Here is a 16,388-nt window from a genome sequence, read left to right as displayed (position 1 = left end):
TTCTTTCTTTCTTTCTTTCTTTCTTTCTTTCTTTCTTTCTTTCTTTCCTGTTTGTTTTGGTTGTCTCTCCTCACAAGAATAGAAGCATGATAGAGTGGGATTTTTGCCTATTTTTGTCTTTTGTTCACTGTTTTCTCCGGCACAGTGCCTTATACATAGTAGTCACTCAGTAAACATTGAATGAATGGATGTTTTTGATGTTTTATAAGCAAATGTTGCATTACATATTTCTCTGAGCTTTAAAGTAACATCTGTATTTTTGAAGGTATTGAAATGATAGAAATTACATAAATCTGGCTAAACATTTTTGGACATTTTTGTTTTCATACCACTTGTTTTAAAGGTTTTGTTTTACTTCTCATCTTTTAAAATCACTAAATGGAAACATGATTTTCTAGGAGAAATTTCCATCAGAAAATTGAGTAAGTTCCTTATTTGAATCCCTTTTGTAATCCATTTTTTTTCCTCAAAATGAAGTGCTAGTTTCTTTAAAACTAGTGGGAAATAAAATGTCGCATTTCAAATGTACAGTGTGTAGGCAAGGGGAGATGGTTTTTGCTAGCTTCCTTTTCTGGTGTCATTCATTTGAATAATACATTCTCAACAAACCTTCTCATAAGACTTGTTATAGTAAATGATATTATTTATATGACAAGTAACAGGCAGTACTCAATGCTAACCTTTTATTAGACACATACATTTTCATTTCAGTTATTATAATACTTATATGAGTTTTTCTGAAAAAATAAAATGAGAATTGTTTTCCCCCTTGGTGACACTATTATGTCACTGAGCTAGGATGGCAGTTAGTAATCTTGTTTCTATCCATTACCAGCTGTTCTGTCAAGTTGTCACTAGAATAGTATATTCAGGTAGTTAGTCCTATATGAAAGGACTCCCTCCTTTTGGACAGCAGTCTATTCTATTCCTGCTGGATGAACCTTCTAGAAATTCAGGTCCTGTTCAGCCCTCCCCTCTTTTTTGTATACAATAGTAATTGAACTCCAAAAGAACCTGACAGTGGGGACCCAACCTTTGTCTCAAACTTTGTCCCCAGTACTTCCCTTTAGACATTTGTTTTTTTAGTCAAAATAAACTACATAATATTTATTCATTCATGACTCTTGTTCTTTCCCCATACTCAAGTTTCTTGAGCTCCAAATGTTCTATCACCTTATAGCACATCCATAGTTTTTTCTAGAGCAATTTATATGGCACCCCTATTACAAGATTCCATATATATATTCCATATATATATATATATATTTAAGATCTATTTATTTATTTGACGGAGAGAGAGACACAGTGAGAGAGGGAACACAAGCAGGGGAAGTGGGAGAGGGAGAAGCAGACTTCCTGCCGAGCAGGGAGCCCGATGTGGGGCTCAATCCCAGGACCCTGGGATCATGACCTGAGCTGAAGGCAGACATTTAACGACTAAACCACCCAGGCGCCCCTCCACACTTTTCTCCAGTTAGAAGTTATTTCTTTTTCTTCTTCATTGCCTTATTTCAGTCATTCAGCTGTTCTTCTCTATGGCACTTACATAGGTCTGTGATAGTAAAGTTATTTGTGTGTCCTTTCTCACTGACTTGAGTGTAGAAGTTTTGCTTAGCGTGAGGATCTAGATAAGATTCTTCTTTGAGGTCCACAGTCTGTGTTGTCGCTGAGCATTCTCTGTATCAGCTCCAGGAATGTTTACAGGAGGTCATCTCAGTTTGCTGGAAGTAGCTCATCTGCATATTTCCATCAAACTGAGCAGTACCCCAGGTCCTAAATTGGGTCAAAGAAATATATTTATTTGTTGAAGTAGCAGGAAAAGAGGAAAAAAATACAAACACATCAGTTATCCAGTCTACCATGCCAGAGTAGGGTTAACTATAGTCAGGGCAGAGGATAGGAATATCCTGTGGGTGTGATCAGTCATCACCTGGTTATGGGTCAATCACTTGCCTTGATTTTATGAAGAGATTCATTGGAAAAGAAATAAGCATCATCTAAATAACCAAAATGGCACCCCACAGTCTCACATTGGGGCTCAGCCTCTCTGTAGACTATTGCCCTGTCATTTCCCCTTACCCTTGTCAGAGAGCAGTTCACTTTCTGGTTGGTCCATTTCCCCAAACCTGTTATATATGAATGAGGGGACGGCAAGCAGAACTTTATTTCTCATTACCTTCTTCCCTTCCAAGACTCCAGCAGAAGATTCGGGGGAAGAGAGGGTGTGGCAAGGAAACTTATTTATTTTTGGTTCCATTCCTTTATCTTATTTGGGGAAGCAGGGCTGGTAATTGTACTCATCAGAACATTTCTCTCGGCAGTTCATACCAAGCAATATGGAGTTGTCCCTGGATGCTTGTCTACTCCATAGCTAACCTAAGCATAGTATGATTTTAGCTTATATTGCTAGAGGAGTAAAATCTTAAAAGTCTTTCAGCACTTGCAGTACCTTTCCACATCTCCCAAGGTTAGACAACTGCAAACAGATCACAGGTGTATAATAAATGTTAGCTGAATGAATGAATAATCATTTGGTTAAATAGATACCTGTAGAGAACAAAAGAATTTTGAAATTTTTTTCATTAATTTTTTATTAGCTACATTTATAATAGTAAATAATAGATGATCTAAGTAAAAAAAAAATTAAACTCTCTTATAGTGAGTATAAGAAAAAAAGTAAACTACCACTCCATCCACGCTTTATTTCCTGAGCCCAGTGTCATTCAGCATAGGGCTGTCTGTTCGAAGCTTCTGGAGCATTACCATCCCCTCCCACTTCCCTTTTAAATACATACTGCTTTCAACTTGATGTCCTTTTCTCCCTCTCCCACCCCAAATGAATATATCTTAGACATGTTTTGTTGTTAATACTTATAGAAGTATTGTTTTTTTTTTTTTTAAAGGTTTTATTTATTTATTTGACAAAGAGAGACACAGAGAGGGAGGGAACACAAGCAGGGGAGTGGGAGAGGAAGAAGCAGGCTTCCTGCTGAGCAGAGAGCCCGACGCGGGGCTCGATCCCAGGACCCTGGGACCATGTCCTGAGTGGAAGGCAGACGCTTAACAACTGAGCCACCCAGGCGCCCCAGAAGTATTGTTCTTTTTAATAGATACACAATTTTTTTGTTATATGAATGTGCCATATATTATTTAACCAGAACACAGTGAATTTAAGACAGTTAAGAATATTTCAAAATTTTCACTGTTTATTAAGAACATGAAGAGAACATTCTTATTAATGTATCTTTGCTTATTTCTACATCTGTCTATAAATTTCCAGGAGAAATGCTGGTTTAAGGCCTATGGGAAGTATTTTAATTTTTTAGTGATTTATTTATTTATTTGAGAGAGAGATAGAGAGCACGTGCTCACGAGCAGGAGGGGCAAGGGACGGGGAGAGAGAATCCCAAGTAGAATTTTTGCCGAGCTTGGAGCCCAACATGGGGCTTGATCTCAGGACCCTGAGATCACTACCTAAGCTGACACCAAGAGTCCGACGCTCAACTGACTGCGCCACCAAGGTGCCCTGGGAAGTATTTTAATTTTTAATAGATGTTGACCAATCTCCTCTCCCACCTCAGTAACATCTGGCCTCAAATAGGGTATGAGTATATGAATTTCCTTAAATCCTTGCCAGTGTTAAATATTATTTGGATTAATTTGCTCTGAGTTCCATGTTTGGGTTTCCTCCCAGATGATTGCTTTCCTCCCCACTGAGTCCTTTGTTGGTTTTGGGGGATGTCAGGCCATCATAAGCGATGCCTGTAGTTCTCTCAGACTTTAAACTCCGCAGTTTTCTGGGTAGAAGCCTGGCACAGTGGCTTGGAAATCAGAGACCTGGCTCTTGGCGCAGCTTGGCCATCAGCTTGCTGTTGCTACCGTGAATCAGTCCATTTTGATTATTTCTCATTTTCCTAGGATGTTTAATGCCTACCTGACATTTTCCCTAGATCTCTGAAAATGAATTGGAGAAAAAGAGAGCTAGAAAGAAGTGATGTACCAAATTGTATGACTTTTGACAATCTCTCTGGGGCTACAATGTTCTTATCTAAAAAAGTACATCAATTGGACTGAATGTCCTCCAAGGCCTGTTTAGATCTGTCAGTCAATGAATTTGTATTCAAAATGACATGGGGAAAAAAAAAAAAAGTCCTGTGCTAAAAGTCCTAAGGGGCTCCTGTTCCACCTAGTGGGCCTCGGTGGGGCTTTGAGATGAGCAACTTGAAATGGTTATAATTTCATTCCTGCCTGTTCTTCTTTGGTAGGAATTGTGATCTTGCTGTAGTAACATGTTCCTCATTCTCCTTCTAATCCCCTTTCTTACTGTGTGGTTTCTGGGACTCATAAAACCCACTTTGAATTGGCTGCTTCCAGTTTCCTCATAAGTTTTACTTTAGCTTATACAGTCAAGGTAATGGACTTTTATACATGACACACAAATATTGATTCAGAGATCACAGACTTTAAGGTCCATCCAGTATCAGGCTCTTAAGAGTCTCTGCCAGTCTTGGGGGGACAAGGAGGGTAGGGAAGCATAGCAGTGATGTCTTATATAAGAGGCAGGTTGTGTAGCTCTGGACATAAAACTTTTATCCACATTTGGTTTTTCTAGAAAAGCCAAAGTGTAATGCATTTTATGTGAGATCCCCCAGTTCTTAAATACTTAATAAATTTCTAAAACATCACAGAAGCCAAACAAACCAAGTTTGTGGGTTGGATTTCACTCTGTTGTGACCCCACGTATGGTTTAGAACCTCTTCTTTTCTCATTGATGTTGCCTTATTGTTTATGAGTTTATCTCCTCCTGGGTAGAATGTTAGGATGTAATACCAATTTCTAACATGAGCTTTTTGAAATAGAATTTCAAATATCTTTCACCATCTCTTCCATCATCTGAAATGTGAGTGGAAATAAAATAATGACTTCTTAGTTATAGCAGGAATATACAGCATTTCATCTACTTATGAAAGGGAAACTCCTAATGACATCCTATAGGATGCTTCTTTGCTTCTTTTTAAAATTCAGTGGAATCTATAGCCTCAGTGTATTTGTCAGTTATTACACAATAAGAATGCATTTATTTTGATCAACGTACCCGGCTGAACTAAACACATTACAGGAGGATAATCAACCGACAGTGGAGTGCAGTAGTAGGAGTCCAGTGGCAAGTTATGGGAGATCCTTTAAGGATTTTACTTTTCATGTTTATGCATGCATTATTTAATCACCACTTAACAGGCATCTTCTCTAAACTCAGCCCTGAATTGCGTGCTATGAGCACAGCTGGAGGAAGAGCAAATAATGAGTGATGGGGGATATAGACAGGTGGAAATAGGGAATCAGGTAATTATAACACTGGGAAAGACACCTCACAGTGTGGACGTACTCATCGAAAATGCCCCTAACCTGAGCCCTGGCGGTCCGCAGAGACTTCCAGAGGAAATGATAGCCAAGTAAAGATCTGAATAACCAGTATGAAGGAGGGGCCCTGAGGCTGTGAGAGACGGCAGGGCAGAGGGAGGAGCACCCCGGTGGCCCGAGCTGTGCCTGCACGCCACATGGCTGGAGTTCAGAGTGTGGGGGAGAGTCAGGAGAGCTCCCTCAGGAGCCCTGTTGTGCGGGGCCCGTGAGTCCTGTCAAGCAGCCCTTGAAAGGGTTAAAGAAGAGAAGAGCCTCAATCAGTTGGACGTTTTTTTTGTTTTTTTTTCAAGATTTTATTTATTTATTTGACAGAGAGAGAGACAGCGAGAGAGGGAACACAAGCAGGGGGAGCGGGAGAGGGAGAAGCAGGCTTCCCGCAGAGCAGGGAGCCGGACGTGGGGCTCGATCCCAGGACCCTGGGATCATGACCTGAGCTGAAGGCAGACGCTTAACGACTGAGCCGCCCAGGCGCCCCAGTTGGACAGTTTTTAAAAGCCAGTTCGAATCGCAATTTCCCCTTTAGCTCTCTTCTTACTGCTGTCTTTTTAGACCTCTTTCGTCCCGGTGGTGCGACTGCCAGCGAGCAGCCCCACAGGTAGCTCGCATGGCCTCTGGTCTTCTCCGCTTCAGGGTCTTTTGCCCCCAGCACCTGGCTACGAAGATAAAGAGAAACCACGACCACAGGAAAGCACTAGGGAAGAAGACAAGAAAACCAAGCCCGTGAGAGAAGCAGATGATGCCGATTTTGATCACAGACGTAGAATTGCACTGTATCAGGAGGCAGGAGGCCGGGAGCTGAGACTTAGGGCCAAACTTCGTATATTTTGGTTTCCTCAGTTTTCAAAGGAAGGGTTGTATTATACACGGTGGAAGGTGACACTCATTCTCACGCGCACGATGGGTCAGTCACCTTGTGCGTAAGTCAAATCATAGATGTATTTAATGCTCTAAGATTTGTCATATATGTGTATGTATTTGTGTGTGTACAATGTTTACGAAGCAAGAGGAGGTTTTATTAGAAAGGGAAATGTGGGTCAGTAGGAGTTGGAGCACATCTGAGAATCCGATGGTGATGCTAATGACGGTGCATGCTTACCGTGTGTCCAGGAGCTGCCTTCTTATGTGGAAAGGCAGGTGCTATGAGCAGAAACTATTTTCAGTACCAGGCACAAGCGTACCTTGGAGAGACGCTAAGAAAGGCCCCTCCGCAGTCACACTTGAGCAGGCTCAAGTGTCAGGAGTCAAACAGTTTGTTTGCTGCCTAGGTGAATGTACCATCAGATTCCTCTGCGGGGGCCGGAGGTGCAAAACTTGAGACCATAGTCGAGAATCCTATTTTTCTTCCCCTTGGTCATTTTCTCCAATGGCAATTTTTTTTTTTAACTACCACGACAATCGGAAGTCACCCTGCTAATTTAGAAACATAAAACATATATTATACAGCTTACTTATCTTTAACTTTACTCCCACAGTTATCACCGTAGAGAAATGTTTGATCTTACGCAAGTGTATCATACCTTGCGTGAAATCTACCACTTCTAAGATGTTGCCAGTTTTGCACAACGAGATAGTGACTTAAAGAAGATAATATGAGACTCTATTAAGATTTTTAAAAGCCGTTCTTATCGTTTTTGTACCGAAGTGGCTTCTCTAGTGTAGGGATTTAGGCAGTCCTCACGTTCAGAAAAGGCTGGCAGGAGCCGCCTCCCCAAATTCATTCAGTAACAGTTTACTCGTGTTAACTTGGCATCAACAGTTTTATTTTTTTATCATCATATACTTCTGAATGCTGAACACTTGAGATATCACTCTGTCCTTTATAGGTATATTTGTTTTCCTGTCTTGCTTTTTGTATATTTCCAAATACAGAAAAAATCTCCTTCAAATGCTGCCGGAGCCAGAAGGAGAGACGAGAAATGAGAGCACTTAGAGACGGGGGCTTGCCAGTCCTGCCTGCCTATGATCGGAAGGCAATCCCTGACCGAACCCTTAATTACCTTTCTGACATTAAATAACATGTACAAGCCCTGAACGTTGAAGTAGGGCTAGAGCGGGCCGGCGCTCTGTCATTACTGAGCATCACTGAGCCCAGAGAGAAAGGAAGCCCTGGAGGGAGGGGAGCAAATCGGGAGGCAGAGTATTAGTGACCTTCCCATCAGTGGCAGAGCTCACTCAGCAGGGCCGAGATGAACTCGGGTCCCCACCGGGGCCACCGCTGATTAGAGGCGGCATGGAGGATTTCCAGGCCTTGTCCAGGCCTAGGGACAGTTTACGGAGTTTTGTCATGGGAAGGTAGAAGGTCATTGCCCTCCTGAAGGTTAACCGGTGCTGTGGGCCTGTGCACTTTCCACTGAATTAAGCTGTAATTTGAAATTTTTATAGCTTTGACTGTGTTATTAAGTCACATGCAGTAGTGGTATATTTGAAATTTCAATTCAGGGATATTCAAGGGTAAGAATTAACCCCAACCAAAATTCATCTTCATTTTTTATAGTCTTTTCCTTCTTCCTTCTGTGCTCATGGTCTGTTTATAGTATCTCCAGACCTGCTGATTGTATTTGTTTATCAAAACACTGGTTCCGATACAGGGCTTATTGCCAGCATTTTACATAAAATCTTATTCCTTCACAGATTTCAAGAATTATGGGATTGAAAAGTCCATATAATGATGACCTTATCAACATTGGATTATATGAAAAAGCTTTATGACCTGACTTTTTTCTTTTTTAACTGAACAGGAAAAAATGCACACATTTTTCAAAATACCATCAAATTTTCAGAATAAAGACTTCTCTCTTCCTTCTAGCCCAGGACTTTTAATCTTTCAGTGGCATCTGTCTCAGCAGGTGTGTGTGTGTGTGTGTGTGTGTGTGCGCACCCGCGTGTGTGTGCGCGCAAGCGCTCACGTATGTGAGAGAGAGAGAGAGGAAGAGGGGGTGGGGGAGAGAGAGGGTAATGGATACTAGGTAAACAAACTGATTGATTGTCTTGCTGTTTCTTTTGATTTGCTTATGGAACAGTGAATAGATTGTAATGTAACTAAGTGCATAAATACATGCACACACACATACACAGCCCACAATCATGCTACCCATTTCTCCATATCAAAACCATAACACAATGATTTTTAAGCTTTAGGATGCATAAGCATTGAATAGAAGGGTTGGTCAAAATATCAGATGCCAATTTCATAGGGACAGGAGTTTTTTCTGTGTTTCTCCCGTTGCCTAGTGATTGGCACACAGTAGATATTAAATAAAAATTTCTTGGATTATTCTTAGGTCCCTTCCCCATCATTTTGGATTTGGTAGGTTTGGGATAGAGTCTAATGAATTTGCACTGATAGCCGTTGGTGTGGATTGGATCATTGAAGGACCATGCTTGGAGAAACACCTCCTGGCGGGCCTGTCGCTGTGGTGATATGAACAGTCTAATTCCTGACAAAGGGTGGTAGAGTTTTCTGTGTCTGGAAATAAGCTGCAGAATTATGCTGCTTTGTGGAGGAATCTGACTGCGCTCTACCACTTGAATGGTATCTGCAAAGTTGAGTGTCCTCTGTGCAGCCCCCTATGTACTGGAACTTGAAACCATGGCAAAGAAAATATTTTCTGACTTTACACTTCTGTTTATTTTTGTGAAATACAATAATAGCTATTCACATATTTTCATGTAAGGATTGAGGTTGAGTTACATTTAGTTAAACAGTGATGGCTATTATGCTACCAATGTTTATTTTTCTTAACCAGAAGACATAAGAGGCTTGGTGCCAAACCACACATCTTTCTTTATTGCATACTTTGTAGTATTCTTACTGACTATACATGTAAGCCACATGTAATAAAGTGTAAAGTAGTTCTTCCAGAAACCCTCAGCTCCTACACTGAAAAGTACCTGGAGCATAAGTGCTACTATTTCCAGCCCTGTCACTTAGCAAGATTTGTTTCTGCAGAAGTTACTAGCAAGATGTTTACATTAGAGGAAACCACCCGTCTGCTTTCCCATCCTACCTACATGCATGCGTGGATCTTTCTAGTGGCAAATGGGAACAGGATCAGCTACAGCATGGAAAGGCAGCTGGTGGGTCATTTACAGGTTCATCTGGGAGTAATTGGAGACAATCAAACTAGGAATCTTTTTCAGGGAGTACATTAATCTTAATGCAGGAAAGTAACTATTTAGACAAGAAACAGTTTCAACATTTTGGATTAACGTCTGATGTGGGAGCAAATTAGAGGCTGATAGGGGCCTGCAGTGTTCCAGAGTAGGAAAAGAGCCCCTTATAATGTAAGCATTTGCACCAATACCCTAGCAAGGAGGGATTAGTAATGAGGCCGGGATTAGTAGTGAAGGATCACATTGCAGTTATAATGATTCATTATTGTAGATGTGTTGTAGTTGCATATTAATTGTGTAGTTAAACATCTGTATGCCTTTTTAGTGCTATTTCAGTTCGCTTTAGCCAACCCACTTGTAACAAAGAACTTTTCAAGACCTCTTTTGTAGTATAAAAGGAATATACCTGTATCATCAACAATTCAAATGATATAGAAAGGTACATGTAGAAAATTAAATTGTTTCTGTATTCCTCCCCTCAGCTGTAACCATAGTCTGATAAGCAGATTCCTCCTTTTTTTTTTTTTTTCCCTATGCAGAGTTGGGTCTTGGCCCTTTGATGGCAGATTAATCGGTTTGAATGTTAGCAGTGGTAAAAGTAACAATGCATTTGTGATAAAGTTAAAATTGCTTTGAGCCAGGTAAACTCTATTAGGTTGAACTGTGTGAAATTGCTGTGTTGGTAGGTCAAAAATGTCAAATATTGCCAGTTTTATGTGGCTCAGCTATACTATGAGAGGAATTTGTTCTTTAAAGTGTTTAGTAAGCATTCGCGGTGGTCCTGTGAGGCTGCAATGTGGAGGTAGCCCCCCGCAGACTGCCCTTTGCCAGTAGTGGGGTGGGGGATAAACAGGTATTGATGGCAAGGGGAATGGTTGGGTCTGTAATTTCCAGTACCACATTTCAGGTTTGCGACGTTGGGGATATTAGGAGTGGAGCAAGGCAGGAGGAATATGCAGTGGGATTGAATTTCTGTCTATCCGCAAATAGAAAAACTTAGCTCTGGAGCAAGTAAAAACAGTAGACTTTTTTTTTTTTTTGATGGATAGAAAGCGATTCATGTGATATTTATAAAGTATTCCTAATGTGTTGTATTATCTTTCCACGTTTGGATGATACCTGGTGGTCAAGAAACATGTCTCCAAATCCTATCATGTGATTTAGTTTAATTAAGTTTATATGATATCACATTTTGGCTTTGTGTTTTGGGTGATCCATGACCTCTTTTTCCCATAACACAGAGTTGACTCTTTGTATGTGTGTGCGTACAAGGTATAAAAAGCAAAAAACATGGAGTCAAAGATACAGTTCCATTTTTTAACCTGATTCTTGCACTTTTTCATTTGTTAGCTTATGGGTATGTGCGTGTGTATGTGTTTATTTATCATATTAGATATCATTAAGGGAAGGGTCTGGAACTAAGTAGAACCGCAGCCTTTCTCCTGGTATGTAGCTGAACTAGGCAGCATACCTTGCAGAACTGTGTACAGGTTAACCTAGGAGCTGTGTATCTGTTCATTTTTCTGTCTAAACCACCTAGTCCTCACAGACACAGTTAAACAAGCAATCTTGTCTTTTCTCTGCATGCATTGGTTTTTTGGTTTTTGGTTTTTTGTTGGTCTTTTTTTTGGTTTTTTTGTTGTTGTTGTTGTTGTTTGCTCTCTACCCTTGAGATTTTCCCATTCAAAATACTTTAGCTATGAAAATATTCAGAATGCACTGGCAAGTAACTTCTCGTTGAAAGTAAGTAGTTTTATTATTTCTAGTATAAAGTGGATTTCAGCAGCCTTAGAACTATCTAGCTGTGGGCTTAAAGAAAAAGTTCATGTCTGTTGTAAGTTGTAGCTTGAGGTATGGTTGGCTCCTTGGGTTTAATGAGTAGTAATGTTTGTCTTCTAGAAATGTCAGATAGCAGCCTCTCCAGTCTACCCCTCAGGAAAAGAGGACATTTTAAAAAAAGAGAGAGGAATATATGAATGCACTACTTCTTTCCAGAGGCTAACGGGGGAGTGAGCAAGGATAGGTTGTGTTTGTTTGTGGTCTGTCCTTTCCTAGAAGGATTATCATATAATGACTTAGAAAACTGATATATTAAAGAAGGTTTTGTTCTTTCTTTCTCTATTAACATTGCTTGTAACTGATAAAATGAACATACTCTGGGGTCGCCTGGGTGGCTCTCGGTTAAGCCTCCGACTTCAGCTCAGGTCGTGATCTCAGGGTCATCAGATCCAGCCCTGTATTGGGCTCCACGCTCAGTGGGGAGTCTGCTTGAGAGTCTCTCCTTCTCCCTCTCCCTCTGCTCCTCCCCCCACTCCTGTATGCTCTCTCTCTCTCTTTCTCACAAATAAATAAATAAAATCTTTAAAAAAAATGAACATACTCTGAACTCTTCTGTTAACTCAGAATTTATTTAATCATGATGAAATTGGAGTTTAGGTGAAATTTATCCCTTCCAAGTGGGAGTCGAAATTGAAGATGTTTATTCTCAAAGTGGGAGGTTGGAAGTTTCAATATGGCAGAGAAGCAGATACCTGAATCCTGCTACCAAATGAAGGGAGGCTCCCTGTGTCCTTCTGTCCTTCTGGGACTTTGTCAGAGGCACAATTATCTTTAAGCACAACAGTGTTTTTCTGTTTTTGTATTGTTTCAACATCACAGTTTTGAAACCATTGTTAGAATTTTACCCCCAACCCTAAAATTACAAGTCTTTTGCATCACATACAGTTGAAAATTTTTCAAACCTCAGTGGTGAAATGAATTTAAAATGTTGCCATATGTTTACTTAAAATCTGGAGAAACCAAGTGAGGAACCAAGCATGCTGGAATTACTAACGCTAATGTTACAGGATTTGTTTGTCAGTAAACGATGAGAAAATAACATGTGTTATATCCATGATATTATTAGGATTACATGGAGAATTATTTTGACAGTGTTTGTCTTGAAAAGGGAGACATACTGGCTTTAGAACTTGTAGGTGCTAATCACTGGTCTGACTTGGCAGCCCAGGAGCCTCACTTGCCGTGGTAACAGCAGGAATTCCAGTTTCTGGCAACTTGCTGGGAGCAGTGGTTGCTGCCTTGGCAGGCTCATAACTAGTCAGGTCTGGCACCTCCTGGATGTTGATAGGATGTTGATAGAGATCGCGGAGGGTTTTCTGACCTTCCATGCCTTTTGTCTGCCATCAGCTATGAAATTAGTGGCTCTGTCCTTTTTCAAATGCAAATTTATGATGTTACGCTCAAAAGAAAGAAGGTTTGCTTTCAAATACAGATATGGGTACCTATTTAACTGATAGTCTACTTCAAAAGTGTATATAAATGTATTTAGAAATCGAAAATCTGTAGTAATTGAGACTTACAAGAAAGAAATGTGGAGACTTTGAGTCTTCGTGTAGAAATGGTCAAAAATATATAAAGCAATGACATGACTTTTTTCTATAATATTTGTCACTGTCAGGAACAAACCATTTTTTCCCCAAGATGAATGATGGCAGAAATTCAATTTTCCTGAAATTGTAGGAAAAATGCCACGGGAAATGATGAGTGTGAAGACATTATTTTGAGAAATGAGCAACAATTTAGGTGTAAGTGGCGAGAGAAAAAAGGCGATGATGGGGCGGAGGTTGCGGGGGAGCAGTTAAAAAAAATCCCAAGGTAAAGGATCCTCAGGGCCCGGGATTCTTAATTTAGTGGAAGCTTCAGTACCTTTTTGGGGTTGTTGCTGATAAGGATGGATCCTCACTGAATTTGACAGGCTAAGGGGTTAACTTGAAAAATGAAATTGGACAAGATTACAAATCCTGTTGTATAATGTATTTCCAAAACTTGCCTCACAAAGCCAGATTGCTTTCATACAACATGGGATCGTTTAGGCCCTTGATTCATTTCACCTATCTGCGTCCTATACCTGGTGGGTGTGAAGTCCCATACCTGTTCATCATTTTCAAATACCCTGTTGTGGTTTCAAATATTGAACTCTGAGGATGAGTCTGCCTTGGAAGTTCAGTGCAGGCCAAGTGTCCTTTTTAAAATAAGCAAATGTGAAGTTGGTCCCCAGATTAATATCTGAAAGCTAGCTATTTAATAAAGTTTTAATTGTTTAAGACTGATGGGCCAGTTGAATAGTTAAAAGAAGGAAGATTATAAATTATTGGAATTAATGAGACAAAAGTCTATCATAAGTCTATATGATGGTTGTTCCTTCATAGTTCGTGTACTGTGATTTTATTGTTGTAATTATTTTCCCATGTGTGCTAATTTACAGAGCTCCAGTAAAATAAACTTGTAGATGTTTTTACTGTAAGGTTTTTAGTGTATAAAACTAACTTGCCCATGGCAGGTCTATGTAGGATGGGAGAGGAGGCCTCACTATGTAGCCTGGACTTGTCTGGCCTTGGACTATACACTGTTGCTGATTGAGTTTCAGGGGAAGCACGCTTCTTGTTGTCTTCCAGTGTTGGAACCAGCTACACAAATTAGTTCTCTTTCCAGGGCGCCTGGGTGGCTCAGTTGGTTAAGCGACTGCCTTCGGCTCAGGTCATGATCCCGGAGTCCTGGGATCGAGTCCCGCATCGGGCTCCCTGCTCGGCGGGGAGCCTGCTTCTCCCTCTGACCCTATCCCCTCTCATGCTGTTTCTCTCTCTCTGTCAAATAAATAAATAAATAAAATCTTAAAAAAAAAAAAAAAAAAAATTAGTTCTCTTTCTGGATGACCTTCTTTGGGCCAAATATATGTTTATTAAAGTTTGTCTTGCAATTAAGGAACATGTATATGGTCCCGAAACAGTTTTGCCTGCAGAAGTCTACAGAAATTCATAGCAGTAATGGCGCCTGGGTGGCTCAGTCGTTAAGCGTCTGCCTTCGGCTCAGGTCATGATCCCAGGGTCCTGGGATCGAGCCCCGCATCGGGCTCCCTGCTCCGCGGGAAGCCTGCTTCTCTCTCTCCCACTTCTCCTGCTTGTGTTCCCTCTCTTGCTGCGTCTGTCTGTCAAATAAATAAATAAAATTTTAGCAATAACAATAGCTCTAATAAAACAACTGCTCACATTCATTGAGCTCATACTAGAATTTATCTGTATGCTTTCTCTCTGCCTTTCTGGGGAATGCCCAGTGCAGCCCATCTTGCATGGTGATTACCTATCTAAAATAGGATATATGATATATGTAATATCATTTTATTTGAGTAAAATATTAAATAATCTAGATTTGCTTTTTTTTTAAGTATGTTAAAACATGGGTGCATTTCTTTATTTTTACTTTTTTAGTAGACTTTATTTTTTAATGCAGTTTTAGGCTCACAGAAAAATTGAGTGGCAAGTTCTCATATACTCCCTGCCTACCACCACCTACCTCCTCCCCACCTCTGCCCCTAAGCCTCCCCTACTATCAACATCTCTCACCAGCATGGTACATTCCTTACAATTGATGAACCTACACTGACCATCACTGTCACCCAAAACCCAAGGTTTACATTAAGATTCATGCTTGGTATTATAAATCTTTTTGTAAAGATGTGGGTGGTTTTGCAGTATTACTGGGTATCAAGAATTTGTCCACGGCCACCAGTGCCAGTAACTAGGTTATTTTATAACTTTGGGAGAGCAAATAAAAGCACACATGACCCACATCTTTAAAAGCATTAGGAGATGCCGCAAGCCTATGGTTGCAGAGTGGTGCAAGGGAAGCTTCAGACAGGTTTAAGAGACTGTGTAAAAGAGTAGAGGGGTATGGAGGACTTAGATGAAGCCCAGACAGAATCACTTCAGAAAGAGAAAACTGGGACTCCATGAGGTTCACAGCACTGACTACAGAAAAGATCGAAAGCGAATAGGATTAGAAACTGTTGGCTGGAGGAGAGATTCACATATTTAGGGAAAGGATCGTACCCCTTGAAGTTGGCAGTGAAAGTAAAAAAGGAAAGAATAAGGAGAAATTAAGGATCCTGTAGAAATGAAAAAGAAACAGAACACCCCAAACTCTCTCCCTTTCTGCCACCAGCACCATCCATAATACCTACATAGAGGAGAGAAGAACTGATGTAAGAGAGGACTCTCAAACTAAGAACACAGACCCTTGAATGAATAAGACTAGAACAAGCACATCTATATAAAACTGTTGTAAAAATTCAGAAAATATAAAATAAATGCATTTCAAAAAACAACCATAAAATTAAAGAAAACTGTACACAACAAACTGTAATCTAAATTAAATTTTCTTATTCAGGCTCTTGGGTATATGAAACCTAAAAACCCCACCTTGAAGTGGTAATACAAAAGCTAAGAAGAAAAATGCACAAAAGCCGGGCGCCTGGGTGGCTCAGTTGGTTAAGCGACTGCCTTCGGCTCAGGTCATGATCCTGGAGTCCCTGGATCGAGTCCCGCATCGGGCTCCCTGCTCGGCAGGGAGCCTGCTTCTCCCTATGACCCTCACCCCTCTCATGTGCTCTCTCTCTCTCTCTCATTCTCTCTGTCTCAAATAAATAAATAAAATCTTTAAAAAAAAAAAATGCACAAAAGCCAAAATGAAATGAGTTAATTGAACTCCTGGGAAATATAGAAGAAAAGACAAAACTAAATCAGAAATGAAGACTAAGTTACAAGATGCCCAAGGGAAAATGGATTGAAATGTCAGATGACCCAATATATTCATATTTACATTAGATGTAAATGGTCTAAATATCAGTTAAAAGTCGGAGGTTGACAGAATGGATTTAAAAAGCACATGACCCAGTGATATGCTATTTATAAGAAACTTACATATTCAAATCTAACTATATTGGTAGGCTAAAAGAAAAAGTAAAAAGATACATCATCAAAACTAAGCTAGAGTGGTTATATTAATATCCATAAAACAGG

General features: G+C 40.2%; 1 protein-coding gene across 4 annotated transcripts in view; it reads left to right on the top strand.

Moving 5' to 3' along the window:
- CDK14 (cyclin dependent kinase 14) overlaps positions 1 to 16,388 on the top strand; it is a 547,444-nt gene that overhangs the window by 218,098 nt on the left and 312,958 nt on the right. The window lies entirely within an intron of this gene.

Source organism: Phoca vitulina, unplaced genomic scaffold (assembly GCF_004348235.1).
Source record: "Phoca vitulina isolate PV1807 unplaced genomic scaffold, GSC_HSeal_1.0 scaffold4, whole genome shotgun sequence".
NCBI classification, from domain to species: domain Eukaryota; kingdom Metazoa; phylum Chordata; class Mammalia; order Carnivora; family Phocidae; genus Phoca; species Phoca vitulina.
This window is presented reverse-complemented; position numbering and strand designations above follow the sequence as displayed.